Source organism: Idiotropiscis lumnitzeri, unplaced genomic scaffold (assembly GCF_059441095.1).
Source record: "Idiotropiscis lumnitzeri isolate Australia: NSW breed Sydney's pygmy pipehorse unplaced genomic scaffold, RoL_Ilum_1.0 HiC_scaffold_81, whole genome shotgun sequence".
Taxonomy (NCBI): Eukaryota; Metazoa; Chordata; class Actinopteri; order Syngnathiformes; family Syngnathidae; genus Idiotropiscis; species Idiotropiscis lumnitzeri.
In genome coordinates, this window is record NW_028283619.1 from 524606 (window position 1) to 549782 (window position 25177).

The following is a 25177-nucleotide window of genomic DNA, read 5'->3' on the forward strand; positions in this document are numbered from 1 at the left end:
TCATTAACAGCTAAACCAAACGTTTCCAATGTAAATTTCCACATTTATAGAGTGTAAAAAGGCATCCTGAAGCCTGGGAAGTCATTAATTTGATTGTCCAGTATTTCCCTTATGAGATAATGCCTCACATAGCAAATGTGTACAGTGCGAGCTGAAAATGCATTTTCAGCACTAAAAAACCAAACTTTTATAACAGCTAAACCAAACGTTTCCAATGTAAATTTCCACCTTTATATAGTGTAAAAAGACATCCTGAAGCCTGGGCAGTCATTAATTTGATTGTCCAGTATTTCCCTTATGAGATAATGCCTCACATAGCAAATGTGTACAGCGCGAGCTGAAAATGCATTTACAGCACTAAAAAAACAAACTTTTATAACAGCTAAACTAAACGTTTCCAATGTAAATTTCCACCTTTATATAGTGTAAAAAGACATCCTGAAGCCTGGGCAGTCATTAATTTGATTGTCCAATATTTCCCTTATGAGATAATGCCTCTCATAGCAAATGTGTACAGCGCGAGCTGAAAATGCATTTACAGGACTAAAAACCCAAACTTTTATAACAGCTAAACCAAACGTTTCCAATGTAAATTTCCACCTTTATATAGTGTAGAAAGGCATCTTGAAGCCTGGAAAGTCATTAATTTGATTGTCCAGTATTTCCTTCATGAGATATTGCAACACTTAGAAAAGGTGTACAGCGCCAGCAGACAATGAATTTTCAGCACTAAAAAAACGAAACTTCATTAACAGCTAAACCAAACGTTTCCAATGTAAATTTCCACATTTATAGAGTGTAAAAAGGCATCCTGAAGCCTGGGAAGTCATTAATTTGATTGTCCAGTATTTCCCTTATGAGATAATGCCTCACATAGCAAATGTGTACAGTGCGAGCTGAAAATGCATTTTCAGCACTAAAAAAACAAATTTTATCACAGCTAAACCAAACGTTTCCAATGTAAATTTCCACCTTTATATAGTGTAAAAAGACATCCTGAAGCCTGGGCAGTCATTAATTCGATTGTCCAATATTTCCTTTATGAGATAATGCCTCTCATAGCAAATGTGTACAGCGCGAGCTGAAAATGCATTTACAGCACTAAAAAACCAAACTTTTATAACAGCTAAACCAAACGTTTCCAATGTAAATTTCCACCTTTATATAGTGTAAAAAGGCATCCTGAAGCCTGGGCAGTCATTAATTTGATTGTCCAATATTTCCCTTATGAGATAATGCCTCTCATAGCAAATGTGTACAGCGCGAGCTGAAAATGCATTTACAGCACTAAAAAAACAAACTTTTATAACAGCTAAACCAAACGTTTCCAATGTAAATTTCCACCTTTATATAGTGTAGAAAGGCATCCTGAAGCCTGGAAAGTCATTAATTTGATTGTCCAGTATTTCCTTCATGAGATAATGCCTCACATAGCAAATGTGTACAGTGCGAGCTGAAAATGCATTTTCAGCACTAAAAAAACAAACTTTTATAACAGCTAAAGCAAACGTTTCCAATGTAAATTCCACCTTTATATAGTGTAAAAAGACATCCTGAAGCCTGGGCAGTCATTAATTTGATTGTCCAATATTTCCCTTATGAGATAATGCCTCTCATAGCAAATGTGTACAGCGCGAGCTGAAAATGCATTTACAGCACTAAAAAACCAAACTTTTATAACAGCTAAACCAAACGTTTCCAATGTAAATTTCCACCTTTATATAGTGTAGAAAGGCATCCTGAAGCCTGGAAAGTCATTAATTTGATTGTCCAGTATTTCCTTCATGAGATATTGCAACACTTAGAAAAAGTGTACAGCGCCAGGAGACAATGAATTTTCAGCACTAAAAAACCGAAACTTCATTAACAGCTAAACTAAACGTTTCCAATGTAAATTCCCACCTTTATATAGTGTAAAAAGACATCCTGAAGCCTGGGCAGCCATTAATTTGATTGTCCAATATTTCCCTTATGAGATAATGCCTCTCATAGCAAATGTGTACAGCGCGAGCTGAAAATGCATTTACAGCACTAAAAAACCAAACTTTTATAACAGCTAAACCAAACGTTTCCAATGTAAATTTCCACCTTTATATAGTGTAAAAAGACATCCTGAAGCCTGGGCAGTCATTAATTTGATTGTCCAATATTTCCCTTATGAGATAATGCCTCTCATAGCAAATGTGTACAGCGCGAGCTGAAAATGCATTTACAGCACTAAAAAACCAAACTTTTATAACAGCTAAACCAAACGTTTCCAATGTAAATTTCTACCTTTATATAGTGTAGAAAGGCATCCTGAAGCCTGGAAAGTCATTAATTTGATTGTCCAGTATTTCCTTCATGAGATATTGCAACACTTAGAAAAAGTGTACAGCGCCAGCAGACAATGAATTTTCAGCACTAAAAAAACGAAACTTCATTAACAGCTAAACTAAACGTTTCCAATGTAAATTTCCACCTTTATATAGTGTAAAAAGACATCCTGAAGCCTGGGCAGTCATTAATTTGATTGTCCAATATTTCCCTTATGAGATAATGCCTCACATAGCAAATGTGTACAGCGCGAGCTGAAAATGCATTTACAGCACTAAAAAACCAAACTTTTATAACAGCAAAACCAAACGTTTCCAATGTAAATTTCCACATTTATATAGTGTAGAAAGGCATCCTGAAGCCTGGAAAGTCATTAATTTGATTGTCCAGTATTTCCTTCATGAGATATTGCAACACTTAGAAAAGTGTACAGCGCCAGCAGACAATGAATTTTCAGCACTAAAAAAACGAAACTTCATTAACAGCTAAACCAAACGTTTCCAATGTAAATTTCCACATTTATAGAGTGTAAAAGGGCATCCTGAAGCCTGGGAAGTCATTAATTTGATTGTCCAGTATTTCCCTTATGAGATAATGCCTCACCTAGCAAATGTGTACAGTGCGAGCTGAAAATGCATTTTCAGCACTAAAAAACCAAACTTTTATAACAGCTAAACCAAACGTTTCCAATGTAAATTTCCACCTTTATATAGTGTAAAAAGACATCCTGAAGCCTGGGCAGTCATTAATTTGATTGTCCAGTATTTCCCTTATGAGATAATGCCTCACATAGCAAATGTGTACAGCGCGAGCTGAAAATGCATTTACAGCACTAAAAAAACTAACTTTTATAACAGCTAAACTAAACGTTTCCAATGTAAATTTCCACCTTTATATAGTGTAAAAAGACATCCTGAAGCCTGGGCAGTCATTAATTTGATTGTCCAATATTTCCCTTATGAGATAATGCCTCTCATAGCAAATGTGTACAGCGCGAGCTGAAAATGCATTTACAGCACTAAAAAAACAAACTTTTATAACAGCTAAACCAAACGTTTCCAATGTAAATTTCCACCTTTATATAGTGTAGAAAGGCATCCTGAAGCCTGGAAAGTCATTAATTTGATTGTCCAGTATTTCCTTCATGAGATATTGCAACACTTAGAAAAAGTGTACAGCGCCAGCAGACAATGAATTTTCAGCACTAAAAAAACGAAACTTCATTAACAGCTAAACCAAACGTTTCCAATGTAAATTTCCACCTTTATATAGTGTAAAAAGACATCCTGAAGCCTGGGCAGTCATTAATTTGATTGTCCAGTATTTCCCTTATGAGATAATGCCTCACATAGCAAATGTGTACAGTGCGAGCTGAAAATGCATTTTCAGCACTAAAAAAACCAAACTTTTATAACAGCTAAACCAAACGTTTCCAATGTAAATTTCCACCTTTATATAGTGTAAAAAGACATCCTGGAGCCTGGGCAGTCATTAATTTGATTGTCCACTATTTCCCTTATGAGATAATGCCTCTCATAGCAAATGTGTACAGCGCGAGCTGAAAATGCATTTACAGCACTAAAAAAACAAACTTTTATAACAGCTAAACCAAACGTTTCCAATGTACATTTCCACCTTTATATAGTGTAGAAAGGCATCCTGAAGCCTGGAAAGTCATTAATTTGATTGTCCAGTATTTCCTTCATGAGATATTGCAACACTTAGAAAAAGTGTACAGCGCCAGCAGACAATGAATTTTCAGCACTAAAAAAACGAAACTTCATTAACAGCTAAACCAAACGTTTGCAATGTAAATTTCCACATTTATAGAGTGTAAAAAGGCATCCTGAAGCCTGGGAAGTCATTAATTTGATTGTCCAGTATTTCCCTTATGAGATAATGCCTCACATAGCAAATGTGTACAGTGCGAGCTGAAAATGCATTTACAGCACTAAAAAACCAAACTTATATAACAGCTAAACCAAACGTTTCCAATGTAAATTTCCACCTTTATCTAGTGTAGAAAGGCATCCTGAAGCCTGGAAAGTCATTGATTTGATTGTCCAGTAATTCCTTCATGAGATATTGCAACACTTAGAAAAAGTGTACAGCGCCAGCAGACAATGAATTTTCAGCACTAAAAAAAACGAAACTTCATTAACAGCTAAACTAAACGTTTCCAATGTAAATTTCCACCTTTATATAGAGTAAAAAGACATCCTGAAGCCTGGGCAGCCATTAATTTGATTGTCCAATATCTCCCTTATGAGATAATGCCTCTCATAGCAAATGTGTACAGCGCGAGCTGAAAATGCATTTATAGCACTAAAAAACCAAACTTTTATAACAGCTAAACCAAACGTTTCCAATGTAAATTTCCACCTTTATATAGTGTAAAAAGACATCCTGAAGCCTGGGCAGTCATTAATTTGATTGTCCAATATTTCCCTTATGAGATAATGCCTCTCATAGCAAATGTGTACAGCGCGAGCTGAAAATGCATTTACAGCACTAAAAAAACAAACTTTTATAACAGCTAAACCAAACGTTTCCAATGTAAATTTCCACATTTATATAGTGTAGAAAGGCATCCTGAAGCCTGGAAAGTCATTAATTTGATTGTCCAGTATTTCCTTCATGAGATATTGCAACACTTAGAAAAAGTGTACAGCGCCAGCAGACAATGAATTTTCAGCACTAAAAAAACGAAACTTCATTAACAGCTAAACCAAACGTTTCCAATGTAAATTTCCACATTTATAGAGTGTAAAAAGGCATCCTGAAGCCTGGGAAGTCATTAATTTGATTGTCCAGTATTTCCCTTATGAGATAATGCCTCACATAGCAAATGTGTACAGTGCGAGCTGAAAATGCATTTTCAGCACTAAAAAAACAAACTTTTATAACAGCTAAACCAAACGTTTCCAATGTAAATTTCCACCTTTATATAGTGTAAAAAGACATCCTGAAGCCTGGGCAGTCATTAATTTGATTGTCCAATATTTCCCTTATGAGATAATGCAACACTTAGAAAAAGTGTACAGCGCCAGGAGACAATGTATTTTCAGCACTAAAAAACCGAAACTTCATTAACAGCTAAACTAAACGTTTCCAATGTAAATTTCCACCTTTATATAGTGTAAAAAGACATCCTGAAGCCTGGGCAGCCATTAATTTGATTGTCCAATATTTCCCTTATGAGATAATGCCTCTCATAGCAAATGTGTACAGCGCGAGCTGAAAATGCATTTACAGCACTAAAAAAACAAACTTTTATAACAGCTAAACCAAACGTTTCCAATGTAAATTTCCACCTTTATATAGTGTAAAAAGACATCCTGAAGCCTGGGCAGTCATTAATTTGATTGTCCAATATTTCCCTTATGAGATAATGCCTCTCATAGCAAATGTGTACAGCGCGAGCTGAAAATGCATTTACAGCACTAAAAAACCAAACTTTTATAACAGCTAAACCAAACGTTTCCAATGTAAATTTCTACCTTTATATAGTGTAGAAAGGCATCCTGAAGCCTGGAAAGTCATTAATTTGATTGTCCAGTATTTCCTTCATGAGATATTGCAACACTTAGAAAAAGTGTACAGCGCCAGCAGACAATGACTTTTCAGCACTAAAAAAACGAAACTTCATTAACAGCTAAACCAAACGTTTCCAATGTAAATTTCCACATTTATAGAGTGTAAAAAGGCATCCTGAAGCCTGGGAAGTCATTAGTTTGATTGTCCAGTATTTCCCTTATGAGATAATGCCTCACATAGCAAATGTGTACAGTGCGAGCTGAAAATGCATTTTCAGCACTAAAAAACCAAACTTTTATAACAGCTAAACCAAACGTTTCCAATGTAAATTTCCACCTTTATATAGTGTAAAAAGACATCCTGAAGCCTGGGCAGTCATTAATTTGATTGTCCAGTATTTCCCTTATGAGATAATGACTCACATAGCAAATGTGTACAGCGCGAGCTGAAAATGCATTTACAGCACTAAAAAAACAAACTTTTATAACAGCTAAACTAAACGTTTCCAATGTAAATTTCCACCTTTATATAGTGTAAAAAGACATCCTGAAGCCTGGGCAGTCATTAATTTGATTGTCCAATATTTCCCTTATGAGATAATGCCTCTCATAGCAAATGTGTACAGCGCGAGCTGAAAATGCATTTACAGGACTAAAAACCCAAACTTTTATAACAGCTAAACCAAACGTTTCCAATGTAAATTTCCACCTTTATATAGTGTAGAAAGGCATCTTGAAGCCTGGAAAGTCATTAATTTGATTGTCCAGTATTTCCTTCATGAGATATTGCAACACTTAGAAAAGGTGTACAGCGCCAGCAGACAATGAATTTTCAGCACTAAAAAACGAAACTTCATTAACAGCTAAACCAAACGTTTCCAATGTAAATTTCCACATTTATAGAGTGTAAAAAGGCATCCTGAAGCCTGGGAAGTCATTAATTTGATTGTCCAGTATTTCCCTTATGAGATAATGCCTCACATAGCAAATGTGTACAGCGCGAGCTGAAAATGCATTTACAGCACTAAAAAACCAAACTTTTAGAACAGCTAAACCAAACGTTTCCAATGTAAATTTCCACCTTTATATAGTGTAAAAAGACATCCTGAAGCCTGGGCAGTCATTAATTCGATTGTCCAATATTTCCTTCATGAGATAATGCCTCTCATAGCAAATGTGTACAGCGCGAGCTGAAAATGCATTTACAGCACTAAAAAACCAAACTTTTATAACAGCTAAACCAAACGTTTCCAATGTAAATTTCCACCTTTATATAGTGTAAAAAGGCATCCTGAAGCCTGGAAAGTCATTAATTTGATTGTCCAGTATTTCCTTCATGAAATAATGCCTCACATAGCAAATGTGTACAGTGCGAGCTGAAAATGCATTTTCAGCACTAAAAAACCAAACTTTTATAACAGCTAAAGCAAACGTTTCCAATGTAAATTCCACCTTTATATAGTGTAAAAAGAAATCCTGAAGCCTGGGCAGTCATTAATTTGATTGTCCAATATTTCCCTTATGAGATAATGCCTCTCATAGCAAATGTGTACAGCGCGAGCTGAAAATGCATTTACAGCACTAAAAAACCAAACTTTTATAACAGCTAAACCAAACGTTTCCAATGTAAATTTCCACCTTTATATAGTGTAAAAAGACATCCTGAAGCCTGGGCAGTCATTAATTTGATTGTCCAATATTTCCCTTATGAGATAATGCCTCTCATAGCAAATGTGTACAGCGCGAGCTGAAAATGCATTTACAGCACTAAAAAACCAAACTTTTATAACAGCTAAACCAAACGTTTCCAATGTAAATTTCTACCTTTATATAGTGTAGAAAGGCATCCTGAAGCCTGGAAAGTCATTAATTTGATTGTCCAGTATTTCCTTCATGAGATATTGCAACACTTAGAAAAAGTGTACAGCGCCAGCAGACAATGAATTTTCAGCACTAAAAAAACGAAACTTCATTAACAGCTAAACCAAACGTTTCCAATGTAAATTTCCACATTTATAGAGTGTAAAAAGGCATCCTGAAGCCTGGGAAGTCATTAATTTGATTGTCCAGTATTTCCCTTATGAGATAATGCCTCACATAGCAAATGTGTACAGTGCGAGCTGAAAATGCATTTACAGCACTAAAAAACCAAACTTATATAACAGCTAAACCAAACGTTTCCAATGTAAATTTCCACCTTTATCTAGTGTAGAAAGGCATCCTGAAGCCTGGAAAGTCATTGATTTGATTGTCCAGTATTTCCTTCATGAGATATTGCAACACTTAGAAAAAGTGTACAGCGCCAGCAGACAATGAATTTTCAGCACTAAAAAAACGAAACTTCATTAACAGCTAAACTAAACGTTTCCAATGTAAATTTCCACCTTTATATAGTGTAAAAAGACATCCTGAAGCCTGGGCAGTCATTAATTTGATTGTCCAATATTTCCCTTATGAGATAATGCCTCTCATAGCAAATGTGTACAGCGCGAGCTGAAAATGCATTTACAGCACTAAAAAACCAAACTTTTATAACAGCTAAACCAAACGTTTCCAATGTAAATTTCCACATTTATATAGTGTAGAAAGGCATCCTGAAGCCTGGAAAGTCATTAATTTGATTGTCCAGTATTTCCTTCATGAGATATTGCAACACTTAGAAAAAGTGTACAGCGCCAGCAGACAATGAATTTTCAGCACTAAAAAAACGAAACTTCATTAACAGCTAAACCAAACGTTTCCAATGTAAATTTCCACATTTATAGAGTGTAAAAGGGCATCCTGAAGCCTGGGAAGTCATTAATTTGATTGTCCAGTATTTCCCTTATGAGATAATGCCTCACATAGCAAATGTGTACAGTGCGAGCTGAAAATGCATTTTCAGCACTAAAAAACCAAACTTTTATAACAGCTAAACCAAACGTTTCCAATGTAAATTTCCACCTTTATATAGTGTAAAAAGACATCCTGAAGCCTGGGCAGTCATTAATTTGATTGTCCAGTATTTCCCTTATGAGATAATGCCTCACATAGCAAACGTGTACAGCGCGAGCTGAAAATGCATTTACAGCACTAAAAAAACAAACTTTTATAACAGCTAAACTAAAAGTTTCCAATGTAAATTTCCACCTTTATATAGTGTAAAAAGACATCCTGAAGCCTGGGCAGTCATTAATTTGATTGTCCAATATTTCCCTTATGAGATAATGCCTCTCATAGCAAATGTGTACAGCGCGAGCTGAAAATGCATTTACAGCACTAAAAAAACAAACTTTTATAACAGCTAAACCAAACGTTTCCAATGTAAATTTCCACCTTTATATAGTGTAGAAAGGCATCCTGAAGCCTGGAAAGTCATTAATTTGATTGTCCAGTATTTCCTTCATGAGATATTGCAACACTTAGAAAAAGTGTACAGCGCCAGCAGACAATGAATTTTCAGCACTAAAAAAACGAAACTTCATTAACAGCTAAACCAAACGTTTCCAATGTAAATTTCCACCTTTATATAGTGTAAAAAGACATCCTGAAGCCTGGGCAGTCATTAATTTGATTGTCCAGTATTTCCCTTATGAGATAATGCCTCACATAGCAAATGTGTACAGTGCGAGCTGAAAATGCATTTTCAGCACTAAAAAAACCAAACTTTTATAACAGCTAAACCAAACGTTTCCAATGTAAATTTCCACCTTTATATAGTGTAAAAAGACATCCTGGAGCCTGGGCAGTCATTAATTTGATTGTCCACTATTTCCCTTATGAGATAATGCCTCTCATAGCAAATGTGTACAGCGCGAGCTGAAAATGCATTTACAGCACTAAAAAAACAAACTTTTATAACAGCTAAACCAAACGTTTCCAATGTAAATTTCCACCTTTATATAGTGTAGAAAGGCATCTTGAAGCCTGGAAAGTCATTAATTTGATTGTCCAGTATTTCCTTCATGAGATATTGCAACACTTAGAAAAGGTGTACAGCGCCAGCAGACAATGAATTTTCAGCACTAAAAAAACGAAACTTCATTAACAGCTAAACCAAACGTTTCCAATGTAAATTTCCACATTTATAGAGTGTAAAAAGGCATCCTGAAGCCTGGGAAGTCATTAATTTGATTGTCCAGTATTTCCCTTATGAGATAATGCCTCACATAGCAAATGTGTACAGTGCGAGCTGAAAATGCATTTTCAGCACTAAAAAAACAAACTTTTATCACAGCTAAACCAAACGTTTCCAATGTAAATTTCCACCTTTATATAGTGTAAAAAGACATCCTGAAGCCTGGGCAGTCATTAATTCGATTGTCCAATATTTCCTTTATGAGATAATGCCTCTCATAGCAAATGTGTACAGCGCGAGCTGAAAATGCATTTACAGCACTAAAAAACCAAACTTTTATAACAGCTAAACCAAACGTTTCCAATGTAAATTTCCACCTTTATATAGTGTAAAAAGGCATCCTGAAGCCTGGAAAGTCATTAATTTGATTGTCCAGTATTTCCTTCATGAGATAATGCCTCACATAGCAAATGTGTACAGTGCGAGCTGAAAATGCATTTTCAGCACTAAAAAACCAAACTTTTATAACAGCTAAAGCAAACGTTTCCAATGTAAATTCCACCTTTATATAGTGTAAAAAGACATCCTGAAGCCTGGGCAGTCATTAATTTGATTGTCCAATATTTCCCTTATGAGATAATGCCTCTCATAGCAAATGTGTACAGCGCGAGCTGAAAATGCATTTACAGCACTAAAAAACCAAACTTTTATAACAGCTAAACCAAACGTTTCCAATGTAAATTTCCACCTTTATATAGTGTAGAAAGGCATCCTGAAGCCTGGAAAGTCATTAATTTGATTGTCCAGTATTTCCTTCATGAGATATTGCAACACTTAGAAAAAGTGTACAGCGCCAGGAGACAATGAATTTTCAGCACTAAAAAACCGAAACTTCATTAACAGCTAAACTAAACGTTTCCAATGTAAATTCCCACCTTTATATAGTGTAAAAAGACATCCTGAAGCCTGGGCAGCCATTAATTTGATTGTCCAATATTTCCCTTATGAGATAATGCCTCTCATAGCAAATGTGTACAGCGCGAGCTGAAAATGCATTTACAGCACTAAAAAACCAAACTTTTATAACAGCTAAACCAAACGTTTCCAATGTAAATTTCCACATTTATATAGTGTAGAAAGGCATCCTGAAGCCTGGAAAGTCATTAATTTGATTGTCCAGTATTTCCTTCATGAGATATTGCAACACTTAGAAAAAGTGTACAGCGCCAGCAGACAATGAATTTTCAGCACTAAAAAAACGAAACTTCATTAACAGCTAAACCAAACGTTTCCAATGTAAATTTCCACATTTATAGAGTGTAAAAGGGCATCCTGAAGCCTGGGAAGTCATTAATTTGATTGTCCAGTATTTCCCTTATGAGATAATGCCTCACATAGCAAATGTGTACAGTGCGAGCTGAAAATGCATTTTCAGCACTAAAAAACCAAACTTTTATAACAGCTAAACCAAACGTTTCCAATGTAAATTTCCACCTTTATATAGTGTAAAAAGACATCCTGAAGCCTGGGCAGTCATTAATTTGATTGTCCAATATTTCCCTTATGAGATAATGCCTCTCATAGCAAATGTGTACAGCGCGAGCTGAAAATGCATTTACAGCACTAAAAAAACAAACTTTTATAACAGCTAAACCAAACGTTTCCAATGTAAATTTCCACCTTTATATAGTGTAGAAAGGCATCCTGAAGCCTGGAAAGTCATTAATTTGATTGTCCAGTATTTCCTTCATGAGATATTGCAACACTTAGAAAAAGTGTACAGCGCCAGCAGACAATGAATTTTCAGCACTAAAAAAACGAAACTTCATTAACAGCTAAACCAAACGTTTCCAATGTAAATTTCCACCTTTATATAGTGTAAAAAGACATCCTGAAGCCTGGGCAGTCATTAATTTGATTGTCCAGTATTTCCCTTATGAGATAATGCCTCACATAGCAAATGTGTACAGTGCGAGCTGAAAATGCATTTTCAGCACTAAAAAAACCAAACTTTTATAACAGCTAAACCAAACGTTTCCAATGTAAATTTCCACCTTTATATAGTGTAAAAAGACATCCTGGAGCCTGGGCAGTCATTAATTTGATTGTCCACTATTTCCCTTATGAGATAATGCCTCTCATAGCAAATGTGTACAGCGCGAGCTGAAAATGCATTTACAGCACTAAAAAAACAAACTTTTATAACAGCTAAACCAAACGTTTCCAATGTACATTTCCACCTTTATATAGTGTAGAAAGGCATCCTGAAGCCTGGAAAGTCATTAATTTGATTGTCCAGTATTTCCTTCATGAGATATTGCAACACTTAGAAAAAGTGTACAGCGCCAGCAGACAATGAATTTTCAGCACTAAAAAAAACGAAACTTCATTAACAGCTAAACCAAACGTTTCCAATGTAAATTTCCACATTTATAGAGTGTAAAAAGGCATCCTGAAGCCTGGGAAGTCATTAATTTGATTGTCCAGTATTTCCCTTATGAGATAATGCCTCACATAGCAAATGTGTACAGTGCGAGCTGAAAATGCATTTACAGCACTAAAAAAACAAACTTATATAACAGCTAAACCAAACGTTTCCAATGTAAATTTCCACCTTTATCTAGTGTAGAAAGGCATCCTGAAGCCTGGAAAGTCATTGATTTGATTGTCCAGTATTTCCTCCATGAGATATTGCAACACTTAGAAAAAGTGTACAGCGCCAGCAGACAATGAATTTTCAGCACTAAAAAAAACGAAACTTCATTAACAGCTAAACTAAACGTTTCCAATGTAAATTTCCACCTTTATATAGAGTAAAAAGACATCCTGAAGCCTGGGCAGCCATTAATTTGATTGTCCAATATTTCCCTTATGAGATAATGCCTCTCATAGCAAATGTGTACAGCGCGAGCTGAAAATGCATTTACAGCACTAAAAAAACAAACTTTTATAACAGCTAAACCAAACGTTTCCAATGTAAATTTCCACCTTTATATAGTGTAAAAAGACATCCTGAAGCCTGGGCAGTCATTAATTTATTGTCCAATATTTCCCTTATGAGATAATGCCTCTCATAGCAAATGTGTACAGCGCGAGCTGAAAATGCATTTACAGCACTAAAAAACCAAACTTTTATAACAGCTAAACCAAACGTTTCCAATGTAAATTTCCACCTTTATATAGTGTAGAAAGGCATCCTGAAGCCTGGAAAGTCATTAATTTGATTGTCCAGTATTTCCTTCATGAGGTATTGCAACACTTAGAAAAAGTGTACAGCGCCAGCAGACAATGAATTTTCAGCACTAAAAAAACGAAACTTCATTAACAGCTAAACCAAACGTTTCCAATGTAAATTTCCACATTTATAGAGTGTAAAAAGGCATCCTGAAGCCTGGGAAGTCATTAATTTGATTGTCCAGTATTTCCCTTATGAGATAATGCCTCACATAGCAAATGTGTACAGTGCGAGCTGAAAATGCATTTTCAGCACTAAAAAAACAAACTTTTATAACAGCTAAACCAAACGTTTCCAATGTAAATTTCCACCTTCATATAGTGTAAAAAGACATCCTGAAGCCTGGGCAGTCATTAATTTGATTGTCCAGTATTTCCCTTATGAGATAATGCCTCACATAGCAAATGTGTACAGCGCGAGCTGAAAATGCATTTACAGCACTAAAAAACCAAACTTTTATAACAGCTAAACCAAACGTTTCCAATGTAAATTTCCACCTTTATATAGTGTAAAAAGACATCCTGAAGCCTGGGCAGTCATTAATTTGATTGTCCAATATTTCCCTTATGAGATAATGCCTCTCATAGCAAATGTGTACAGCGCGAGCTGAAAATGCATTTACAGCACTAAAAAACCAAACTTTTATAACAGCTAAACCAAACGTTTCCAATGTAAATTTCCACCTTTATATAGTGTAGAAAGGCATCCTGAAGCCTGGAAAGTCATTAATTTGATTGTCCAGTATTTCCTTCATGAGATATTGCAACACTTAGAAAAAGTGTACAGCGCCAGCAGACAATGAATTTTCAGCACTAAAAAAACGAAACTTCATTAACAGCTAAACTAAACGTTTCCAATGTATATTTCCACCTTTATATAGTGTAAAAAGACATCCTGAAGCCTGGGCAGTCATTAATTTGATTGTCCAATATTTCCCTTATGAGATAATGCCTCTCATAGCAAATGTGTACAGCGCGAGCTGAAAATGCATTTACAGCACTAAAAAAACAAACTTTTATAACAGCTAAACCAAACGTTTCAAATGTAAATTTCCACCTTTATATAGTGTAGAAAGGCATCCTGAAGCCTGGAAAGTCATTAATTTGATTGTCCAGTATTTCCTTCATGAGATATTGCAACACTTAGAAAAAGTGTACAGCGCCAGCAGACAATGAATTTTCAGCACTAAAAAAACGAAACTTCGTTAACAGCTAAACCAAACGTTTCCAATGTAAATTTCCACATTTATAGAGTGTAAAAAGGCATCCTGAAGCCTGGGAAGTCATTAATTTGATTGTCCAGTATTTCCCTTATGAGATAATGCCTCACATAGCAAATGTGTACAGTGCGAGCTGAAAATGCATTTTCAGCACTAAAAAACCAAACTTTTATAACAGCTAAACCAAACGTTTCCAATGTAAATTTCCACCCTTATACAGTGTAAAAAGACATCCTGAAGCCTGGGCAGTCATTAATTTGATTGTCCAATATTTCCCTTATGAGATAATGCCTCTCATAGCAAATGTGTACAGCGCGAGCTGAAAATGCATTTACAGCACTAAAAAACCAAACTTTTATAACAGCTAAACCAAACGTTTCCAATGTAAATTTCCACCTTTATATAGTGTAGAAAGGCATCCTGAAGCCTGGAAAGTCATTAATTTGATTGTCCAGTATTTCCTTCATGAGATATTGCAACACTTAGAAAAAAGTGTACAGCGCCAGCAGACAATGAATTTTCAGCACTAAAAAAACGAAACTTCATTAACAGCTAAACCAAACGTTTCCAATGTAAATTTCCACATTTATAGAGTGTAAAAAGGCATCCTGAAGCCTGGGAAGTCATTAATTTGATTGTCCAGTATTTCCCTTATGAGATAATGCCTCACATAGCAAATGTGTACAGTGCGAGCTGAAAATGCATTTACAGCACTAAAAAAACAAACTTTTAGAACAGCTAAACCAAACGTTTCCAATGTAAATTTCCACCTTTATATAGTGTAGAAAGGCATCCTGAAGCCTGGAAAGTCATTAATTTGATTGTCCAGTATTTCCTTCATGAGATATTGCAACACGTAGAAAACGTGTACAGCGCCAGCAGACAATGAATTTTCAGCACTAAAAAAACGAAACTTCATTAACAGCTAAACTAAACGTTTCCAATGTAAATTTCCACCTTTATATAGTGTAGAAAGGCATCCTGAAGCCTGGAAAGTCATTAATTTGATTGTCCAGTATTTCCTTCATGAGATATTGCAACACTTAGAAAAAGTGTACAGCGCCAGCAGACAATGAATTTTCAGCACTAAAAAAAACGAAACTTCATTAACAGCTAAACTAAACGTTTCCAATGTAAATTTCCACCTTTATATAGTGTAAAAAGACATCCTGAAGCCTGCGCAGCCATTAATTTGATTGTCCAATATTTCCCTTATGAGATAATGCCTCTCATAGCAAATGTGTACAGCGCGAGCTGAAAATGCATTTACAGCACTAAAAAACCAAACTTTTATAACAGCTAAACCAAACGTTTCCAATGTAAATTTCCACCTTTATATACTTTAAAAAGACATCCTGAAGCCTGGGCAGTCATTAATTTGATTGTCCAATATTTCCCTTATGAGATAATGCCTCTCATAGCAAATGTGTACAGCGCGAGCTGAAAATGCATTTACAGCACTAAAAAACCAAACTTTTATAACAGATAAACCAAACGTTTCCAATGTAAATTTCCACCTTTATATAGTGTAAAAAGACATCCTGAAGCCTGGGCAGTCATTAATTTGATTGTCCAATATTTCCCTTATGAGATAATGCCTCTCATAGCAAATGTGTACAGCGCGAGCTGAAAATGCATTTACAGCACTAAAAAACCAAACTTTTATAACAGCTAAACCAAACGTTTCCAATGTAAATTTCCACCTTTATATAGTGTAGAAAGGCATCCTGAAGCCTGGAAAGTCATTAATTTGATTGTCCAGTATTTCCTTCATGAGATATTGCAACACTTAGAAAAAGTGTACAGCGCCAGCAGACAATGAATTTTCAGCACTAAAAAAACGAAACTTCATTAACAGCTAAACCAAACGTTTCCAATGTAAATTTCCACATTTATAGAGTGTAAAAAGGCATCCTGAAGCCTGGGAAGTCATTAATTTGATTGTCCAGTATTTCCCTTATGAGATAATGCCTCACATAGCAAATGTGTACAGTGCGAGCTGAAAATGCATTTTCAGCACTAAAAAAACAAACTTTTATAACAGCTAAACCAAACGTTTCCAATGTAGATTTCCACCTTTATATAGTGTAAAAAGACATCCTGAAGCCTGGGCAGTCATTAATTTGATTGTCCAGTATTTCCCTTATGAGATAATGCCTCACATAGCAAATGTGTACAGCGCGAGCTGAAAATGCATTTACAGCACTAAAAAAACAAACTTTTATAACAGGTAAACCAAACGTTTCCAATGTAAATTTCCACCTTTATATAGTGTAGAAAGGCATCCTGAAGCCTGGAAAGTCATTAATTTGATTGTCCAGTATTTCCTTCATGAGATATTGCAACACTTAGAAAAAGTGTACAGCGCCAGCAGACAATGAATTTTCAGCACTAAAAAAACGAAACTTCATTAACAGCTAAACTAAACGTTTCCAATGTATATTTCCACCTTTATATAGTGTAAAAAGACATCCTGAAGCCTGGGCAGTCATTAATTTGATTGTCCAATATTTCCCTTATGAGATAATGCCTCTCATAGCAAATGTGTACAGCGCGAGCTGAAAATGCATTTACAGCACTAAAAAACCAAACTTTTATAACAGCTAAACCAAACGTTTCCAATGTAAATTTCCACCTTTATATAGTGTAAAAAGACATCCTGAAGCCTGGGCAGTCATTAATTTGATTGTCCAATATTTCCCTTATGAGATAATGCCTCTCATAGCAAATGTGTACAGCGCGAGCTGAAAATGTATTTACAGCACTAAAAAAACAAACTTTTATAACAGCTAAACCAAACGTTTCCAATGTAAATTTCCACCTTTATATAGTGTAGAAAGGCATCCTGAAGCCTGGAAAGTCATTAATTTGATTGTCCAGTATTTCCTTCATGAGATATTGCAACACTTAGAAAAAGTGTACAGCGCCAGCAGACAATGAATTTTCAGCACTAAAAAAACGAAACTTCATTAACAGCTAAACTAAACGTTTCCAATGTATATTTCCACCTTTATATAGTGTAAAAAGACATCCTGAAGCCTGGGCAGTCATTAATTTGATTGTCCAATATTTCCCTTATGAGATAATGCCTCTCATAGCAAATGTGTACAGCGCGAGCTGAAAATGCATTTACAGCACTAAAAAAACAAAGTTTTATAACAGCTAAACCAAACGTTTCAAATGTAAATTTCCACCTTTATATAGTGTAGAAAGGCATCCTGAAGCCTGGAAAGTCATTAATTTGATTGTCCAGTATTTCCTTCATGAGATATTGCAACACTTAGAAAAAGTGTACAGCGCCAGCAGACAATGAATTTTCAGCACTAAAAAAACGAAACTTCGTTAACAGCTAAACCAAACGTTTCCAATGTAAATTTCCACATTTATAGAGTGTAAAAAGGCATCCTGAAGCCTGGGAAGTCATTAATTTGATTGTCCAGTATTTCCCTTATGAGATAATGCCTCACATAGCAAATGTGTACAGTGCGAGCTGAAAATGCATTTTCAGCACTAAAAAACCAAACTTTTATAACAGCTAAACCAAACGTTTCCAATGTAAATTTCCACCCTTATATAGTGTAAAAAGACATCCTGAAGCCTGGGCAGTCATTAATTTGATTGTCCAATATTTCCCTTATGAGATAATGCCTCTCATAGCAAATGTGTACAGCGCGAGCTGAAAATGCATTTACAGCACTAAAAAACCAAACTTTTATAACAGCTAAACCAAACGTTTCCAATGTAAATTTCCACCTTTATATAGTGTAGAAAGGCATCCTGAAGCCTGGAAAGTCATTAATTTGATTGTCCAGTATTTCCTTCATGAGATATTGCAACACTTAGAAAAAAGTGTACAGCGCCAGCAGACAATGAATTTTCAGCACTAAAAAAACGAAACTTCATTAACAGCTAAACCAAACGTTTCCAATGTAAATTTCCACATTTATAGAGTGTAAAAAGGCATCCTGAAGCCTGGGAAGTCATTAATTTGATTGTCCAGTATTTCCCTTATGAGATAATGCCTCACATAGCAAATGTGTACAGTGCGAGCTGAAAATGCATTTACAGCACTAAAAAAACAAACTTTTAGAACAGCTAAACCAAACGTTTCCAATGTAAATTTCCACCTTTATATAGTGTAGAAAGGCATCCTGAAGCCTGGAAAGTCATTAATTTGATTGTCCAGTATTTCCTTCATGAGATATTGCAACACGTAGAAAACGTGTACAGCGCCAGCAGACAATGAATTTTCAGCACTAAAAAAACGAAACTTCATTAACAGCTAAACTAAACGTTTCCAATGTAAATTTCCACCTTTATATAGTGTAGAAAGGCATCCTGAAGCCTGGAAAGTCATTAATTTGATTGTCCAGTATTTCCTTCATGAGATATTGCAACACTTAGAAAAAGTGTACAGCGCCAGCAGACAATGAATTTTCAGCACTAAAAAAAACGAAACTTCATTAACAGCTAAGCTAAACGTTTCCAATGTAAATTTCCACCTTTATATAGTGTAAAAAGACATCCTGAAGCCTGGGCAGCCATTAATTTGATTGTCCAATATTTCCCTTATGAGATAATGCCTCTCATTGCAAATGTGTACAGCGCGAGCTGAAAATGCATTTACAGCACGAAAAAAACAAACTTTTATAACAGCTTAACCAAACGTTTCCAATGTAAATTTCCACCTTTATAGAGTGTAAAAAGGCATCCTGAAGCCCGGGAAGTCATTAATTTGATTGTCCAGTATTTCCCTTATGAGATAATGCCTCACATAGCAAATGTGTACAGTGCGAGCTGAAAATGCATTTTAAGCACTAAAAAACCAAACTTTTATAACAGCTAAACCAAACGTTTCCAATGTAAATTTCCACCTTTATATAGTGTAAAAAGACATCCTGAAGCCTGGGCAGTCATTAATTTAATTGTCCAATATTTCCCTTATGAGATAATGCCTCTCATAGCAAATGTGTACAGCGCGAGCTGAAAATGTATTTACAGCACTAAAAAAACAAACTTTTATAACAGCTAAACCAAACGTTTCCAATGTAAATTTCCACCTTTATATAGTGTAGAAAGGCATCCTGAAGCCTGGAAAGTCATTAATTTGATTGTCCAGTATTTCCTTCATGAGATATTGCAACACTTAGAAAAAGTGTACAGCGCCAGCAGACAATGAATTTTCAGCACTAAAAAAACGAAACTTCATTAACAGCTAAACTAAACGTTTCCAATGTAAATTTCCACCCTTATATAGTGTAAAAAGACATCCTGAAGCCTGGGCAGTCATTAATTTGATTGTCCAATATTTCCCTTATGAGATAATGCCTCTCATAGCAAATGTGTACAGCGCGAGCTGAAAATGCATTTACATCACTAAAAAACCAAACTTTTATAACAGCTAAACCAAACGTTTCCAATGTACATTTCCACCTTTATATAGTGTAGAAAGGCATCCTGAAGCCTGGAAAGTCATTAATTTGATTGTCCAGTATTTCCTTCATGAGATATTGCAACACTTAGAAAAAGTGTACAGCGCCAGCAGACAATGAATTTTCAGCACTAAAAAAACGAAACTTCATTAACAGCTAAACTAAAAGTTTCCAATGTAAATTTCCACCTTTATATAGTGTAAAAAGACATCCTGAAGCCTGGGCAGCCATTAATTTGATTGTCCAATATTTCCCTTATGAGATAATGCCTCTCATAGCAAATGTGTACAGCGCGAGCTGAAAATGCATTTACAGCACTAAAAAACCAAACTTTTATAACAGCTAAACCAAACGTTTCCAATGTAAATTTCCACCTTTATATAGTGTAAAAAGACATCCTGAAGCCTGGGCAGTCATTAATTTGATTGTCCAATATTTCCCTTATGAGATAATGCCTCTCATAGCAAATGTGTACAGCGCGAGCTGAAAATGCATTTACAGCACTAAAAAACCAAACTTTTATAACAGCTAAACCAAACGTTTCCAATGTAAATTTCCACCTTTATATAGTGTAGAAAGGCATCCTGAAGCCTGGAAAGTCATTAATTTGATTGTCCAGTATTTCCTTCATGAGATATTGCAACACTTAGAAAAAGTGTACAGCGCCAGCAGACAATGAATTTTCAGCACTAAAAAAACGAAACTTCATTAACAGCTAAACTAAACGTTTCCAATGTAAATTTCCACCTTTATATAGTGTAAAAAGACATCCTGAAGCCTGGGCAGTCATTAATTTGATTGTCCAATATTTCCCTTATGAGATAATGCCTCTCATTGCAAATGTGTACAGCGCGAGCTGAAAATGCATTTACAGCACGAAAAAAACAAACTTTTATAACAGCTAAACCAAACGTTTCCAATGTAAATTTCCACCTTTATAGAGTGTAAAAAGGCATCCTGAAGCCGGGGAAGTCATTAATTTGATTGTCCAGTATTTCCCTTATGAGATAATGCCTCACATAGCAAATGTGTACAGTGCGAGCTGAAAATGCATTTTAAGCACTAAAAAACCAAACTTTTATAACAGCTAAACCAAACGTTTCCAATGTAAATCTCCACCTTTATATAGTGTAAAAAGACATCCTGAAGCCTGGGCAGTCATTAATTTGATTGTCCAGTATTTCCCTTTTGAGATAATGCCTCTCATAGCAAATGTGTACAGCGCGGGCTGAAAATGCATTTACAGCACTAAAAAACCAAACTTTTATAACAGCTAAACCAAACGTTTCCAATGTACATTTCCACCTTTATATAGTGTAGAAAGGCATCCTGAAGCCTGGAAAGTCATTAATTTGATTGTCCAGTATTTCCTTCATGAGATATTGCAACACTTAGAAAAAGTGTACAGCGCCAGCAGACAATGAATTTTCAGCACTAAAAAAACGAAACTTCATTAACAGCTAAACTAAACGTTTCCAATGTAAATTTCCACCCTTATATAGTGTAAAAAGACATCCTGAAGCCTGGGCAGTCATTAATTTGATTGTCCAATATTTCCCTTATGAGATAATGCCTCTCATAGCAAATGTGTACAGCGCGAGCTGAAAATGCATTTACAGCACTAAAAAACCAAACTTTTATAACAGCTAAACCAAACGTTTCCAATGTAAATTTCCACCTTTATATAGTGTAGAAAGGCATCCTGAAGCCTGGAAAGTCATTAATTTGATTGTCCAGTATTTCCTTCATGAGATATTGCAACACTTAGAAAAAGTGTACAGCGCCAGCAGACAATGAATTTTCAGCACTAAAAAAACGAAACTTCATTAACAGCTAAACCAAACGTTTCCAATGTAAATTTCCACCCTTATATAGTGTAAAAAGACATCCTGAAGCCTGGGCAGTCATTAATTTGATTGTCCAATATTTCCCTTATGAGATAATGCCTCACATAGCAAATGTGTACAGTGCGAGCTGAAAATGCATTTTCAGCACTAAAAAACCAAACTTTTATATCAGCTAAACCAAACGTTTCCAATGTAAATTTCCACCTTTATATAGTGTAAAAAGACATCCTGAAGCCTGGGCAGTCATTAATTTGATTGTCCAGTATTTCCCTTATGAGATAATGCCTCACATAGCAAATGTGTACAGCGCGAGCTGAAAATGCATTTACAGCACTAAAAAACCAAACTTTTATAACAGCTAAACCAAACGTTTCCAATGTAAATTTCCACCTTTATATAGTGTAAAAAGACATCCTGAAGCCTGGGCAGTCATTAATTTGATTGTCCAATATTTCCCTTATGAGATAATGCCTCTCATAGCAAATGTGTACAGCGCGAGCTGAAAATGCATTTACAGCACTAAAAAAACGAAACTTCATTAACAGCTAAACTAAAAGTTTCCAATGTAAATTTCCACCTTTATATAGTGTAAAAAGACATCCTGAAGCCTGGGCAGCCATTAATTTGATTGTCCAATATTTCCCTTATGAGATAATGCCTCTCATAGCAAATGTGTACAGCGCGAGCTGAAAATGCATTTACAGCACTAAAAAACCAAACTTTTATAACAGCTAAACCAAACGTTTCCAATGTAAATTTCCACCTTTATATAGTGTAGAAAGGCATCCTGAAGCCTGAAAAGTCATTAATTTGATTGTCCAGTATTTCCTTCATGAGATATTGCAACACTTAGAAAAAGTGTACAGCGCGAGCTGAAAATGCATTTACAGCACTAAAAAACCAAACTTTTATAACAGCTAAACCAAACGTTTCCAATGTAAATTTCCACCTTTATATAGTGTAAAAAGACATCCTGAAGCCTGGGCAGTCATTAATTTGATTGTCCAATATTTCCCTTATGAGATAATGCCTCTCATAGCAAATGTGTACAGCGCGAGCTGAAAATGCATTTACAGCACTAAAAAACCAAACTTTTATAACAGCTAAACCAAACGTTTCCAATGTAAATTTCCACCTTTATATAGTGTAGAAAGGCATCCTGAAGCCTGGAAAGTCATTAATTTGATTGTCCAGTATTTCCTTCATGAGATATTGCAACACTTAGAAAAAGTGTACAGCGCCAGCAGACAATGAATTTTCAGCACTAAAAAAACGAAACTTCATTAACAGCTAAACTAAACGTTTCCAATGTAAATTTCCACCTTTATATAGTGTAAAAAGACATCCTGAAGCCTGGGCAGTCATTAATTTGATTGTCCAATATTTCCCTTATGAGATAATGCCTCTCATTGCAAATGTGTACAGCGCGAGCTGAAAATGCATTTACAGCACGAAAAAAACAAACTTTTATAACAGCTAAACCAAACGTTTCCAATGTAAATTTCCACCTTTATAGAGTGTAAAAAGGCATCCTGAAGCCGGGGAAGTCATTAATTTGATTGTCCAGTATTTCCCTTATGAGATAATGCCTCACATAGCAAATGTGTACAGTGCGAGCTGAAAATGCATTTTAAGCACTAAAAAACCAAACTTTTATAACAGCTAAACCAAACGTTTCCAATGTAAATTTCCACCTTTATATAGTGTAAAAAGACATCCTGAAGCCTGGGCAGTCATTAATTTGATTGTCCAGTATTTCCCTTTTGAGATAATGCCTCTCATAGCAAATGTGTACAGCGCGGGCTGAAAATGCATTTACAGCACTAAAAAACCAAACTTTTATAACAGCTAAACCAAACGTTTCCAATGTACATTTCCACCTTTATATAGTGTAGAAAGGCATCCTGAAGCCTGGAAAGTCATTAATTTGATTGTCCAGTATTTCCTTCATGAGATATTGCAACACTTAGAAAAAGTGTACAGCGCCAGCAGACAATGAATTTTCAGCACTAAAAAAACGAAACTTCATTAACAGCTAAACTAAACGTTTCCAATGTAAATTTCCACCCTTATATAGTGTAAAAAGACATCCTGAAGCCTGGGCAGTCATTAATTTGATTGTCCAATATTTCCCTTATGAGATAATGCCTCTCATAGCAAATGTGTACAGCGCGAGCTGAAAATGCATTTACAGCACTAAAAAACCAAACTTTTATAACAGCTAAACCAAACGTTTCCAATGTAAATTTCCACCTTTATATAGTGTAGAAAGGCATCCTGAAGCCTGGAAAGTCATTAATTTGATTGTCCAGTATTTCCTTCATGAGATATTGCAACACTTAGAAAAAGTGTACAGCGCCAGCAGACAATGAATTTTCAGCACTAAAAAAACGAAACTTCATTAACAGCTAAACCAAACGTTTCCAATGTAAATTTCCACCCTTATATAGTGTAAAAAGACATCCTGAAGCCTGGGCAGTCATTAATTTGATTGTCCAATATTTCCCTTATGAGATAATGCCTCACATAGCAAATGTGTACAGTGCGAGCTGAAAATGCATTTTCAGCACTAAAAAACCAAACTTTTATAACAGCTAAACCAAACGTTTCCAATGTAAATTTCCACCTTTATATAGTGTAAAAAGACATCCTGAAGCCTGGGCAGTCATTAATTTGATTGTCCAGTATTTCCCTTATGAGATAATGCCTCACATAGCAAATGTGTACAGCGCGAGCTGAAAATGCATTTACAGCACTAAAAAACCAAACTTTTATAACAGCTAAACCAAACGTTTCCAATGTAAATTTCCACCTTTATATAGTGTAAAAAGACATCCTGAAGCCTGGGCAGTCATTAATTTGATTGTCCAATATTTCCCTTATGAGATAATGCCTCTCATAGCAAATGTGTACAGCGCGAGCTGAAAATGCATTTACAGCACTAAAAAAACGAAACTTCATTAACAGCTAAACTAAAAGTTTCCAATGTAAATTTCCACCTTTATATAGTGTAAAAAGACATCCTGAAGCCTGGGCAGCCATTAATTTGATTGTCCAATATTTCCCTTATGAGATAATGCCTCTCATAGCAAATGTGTACAGCGCGAGCTGAAAATGCATTTACAGCACTAAAAAACCAAACTTTTATAACAGCTAAACCAAACGTTTCCAATGTAAATTTCCACCTTTATATAGTGTAAAAAGACATCCTGAAGCCTGGGCAGTCATTAATTTGATTGTCCAATATTTCCCTTATGAGATAATGCCTCTCATAGCAAATGTGTACAGCGCGAGCTGAAAATGCATTTACAGCACTAAAAAACCAACCTTTTATAACAGCTAAACCAAACGTTTCCAATGTAAATTTCCACCTTTATATAGTGTAGAAAGGCATCCTGAAGCCTGGAAAGTCATTAATTTGATTGTCCAGTATTTCCTTCATGAGATATTGCAACACTTAGAAAAAGTGTACAGCGCCAGCAGACAATGAATTTTCAGCACTAAAAAAACGAAACTTCATTAACAGCTAAATAAA

General features: G+C 35.4%; 1 long non-coding RNA gene across 1 annotated transcript in view; it reads left to right on the forward strand.

The window, feature by feature from the left end:
- LOC148315605 (uncharacterized) overlaps window positions 1–25177 on the forward strand; it is a 457922-nt gene that overhangs the window by 130322 nt on the left and 302423 nt on the right. The window lies entirely within an intron of this gene.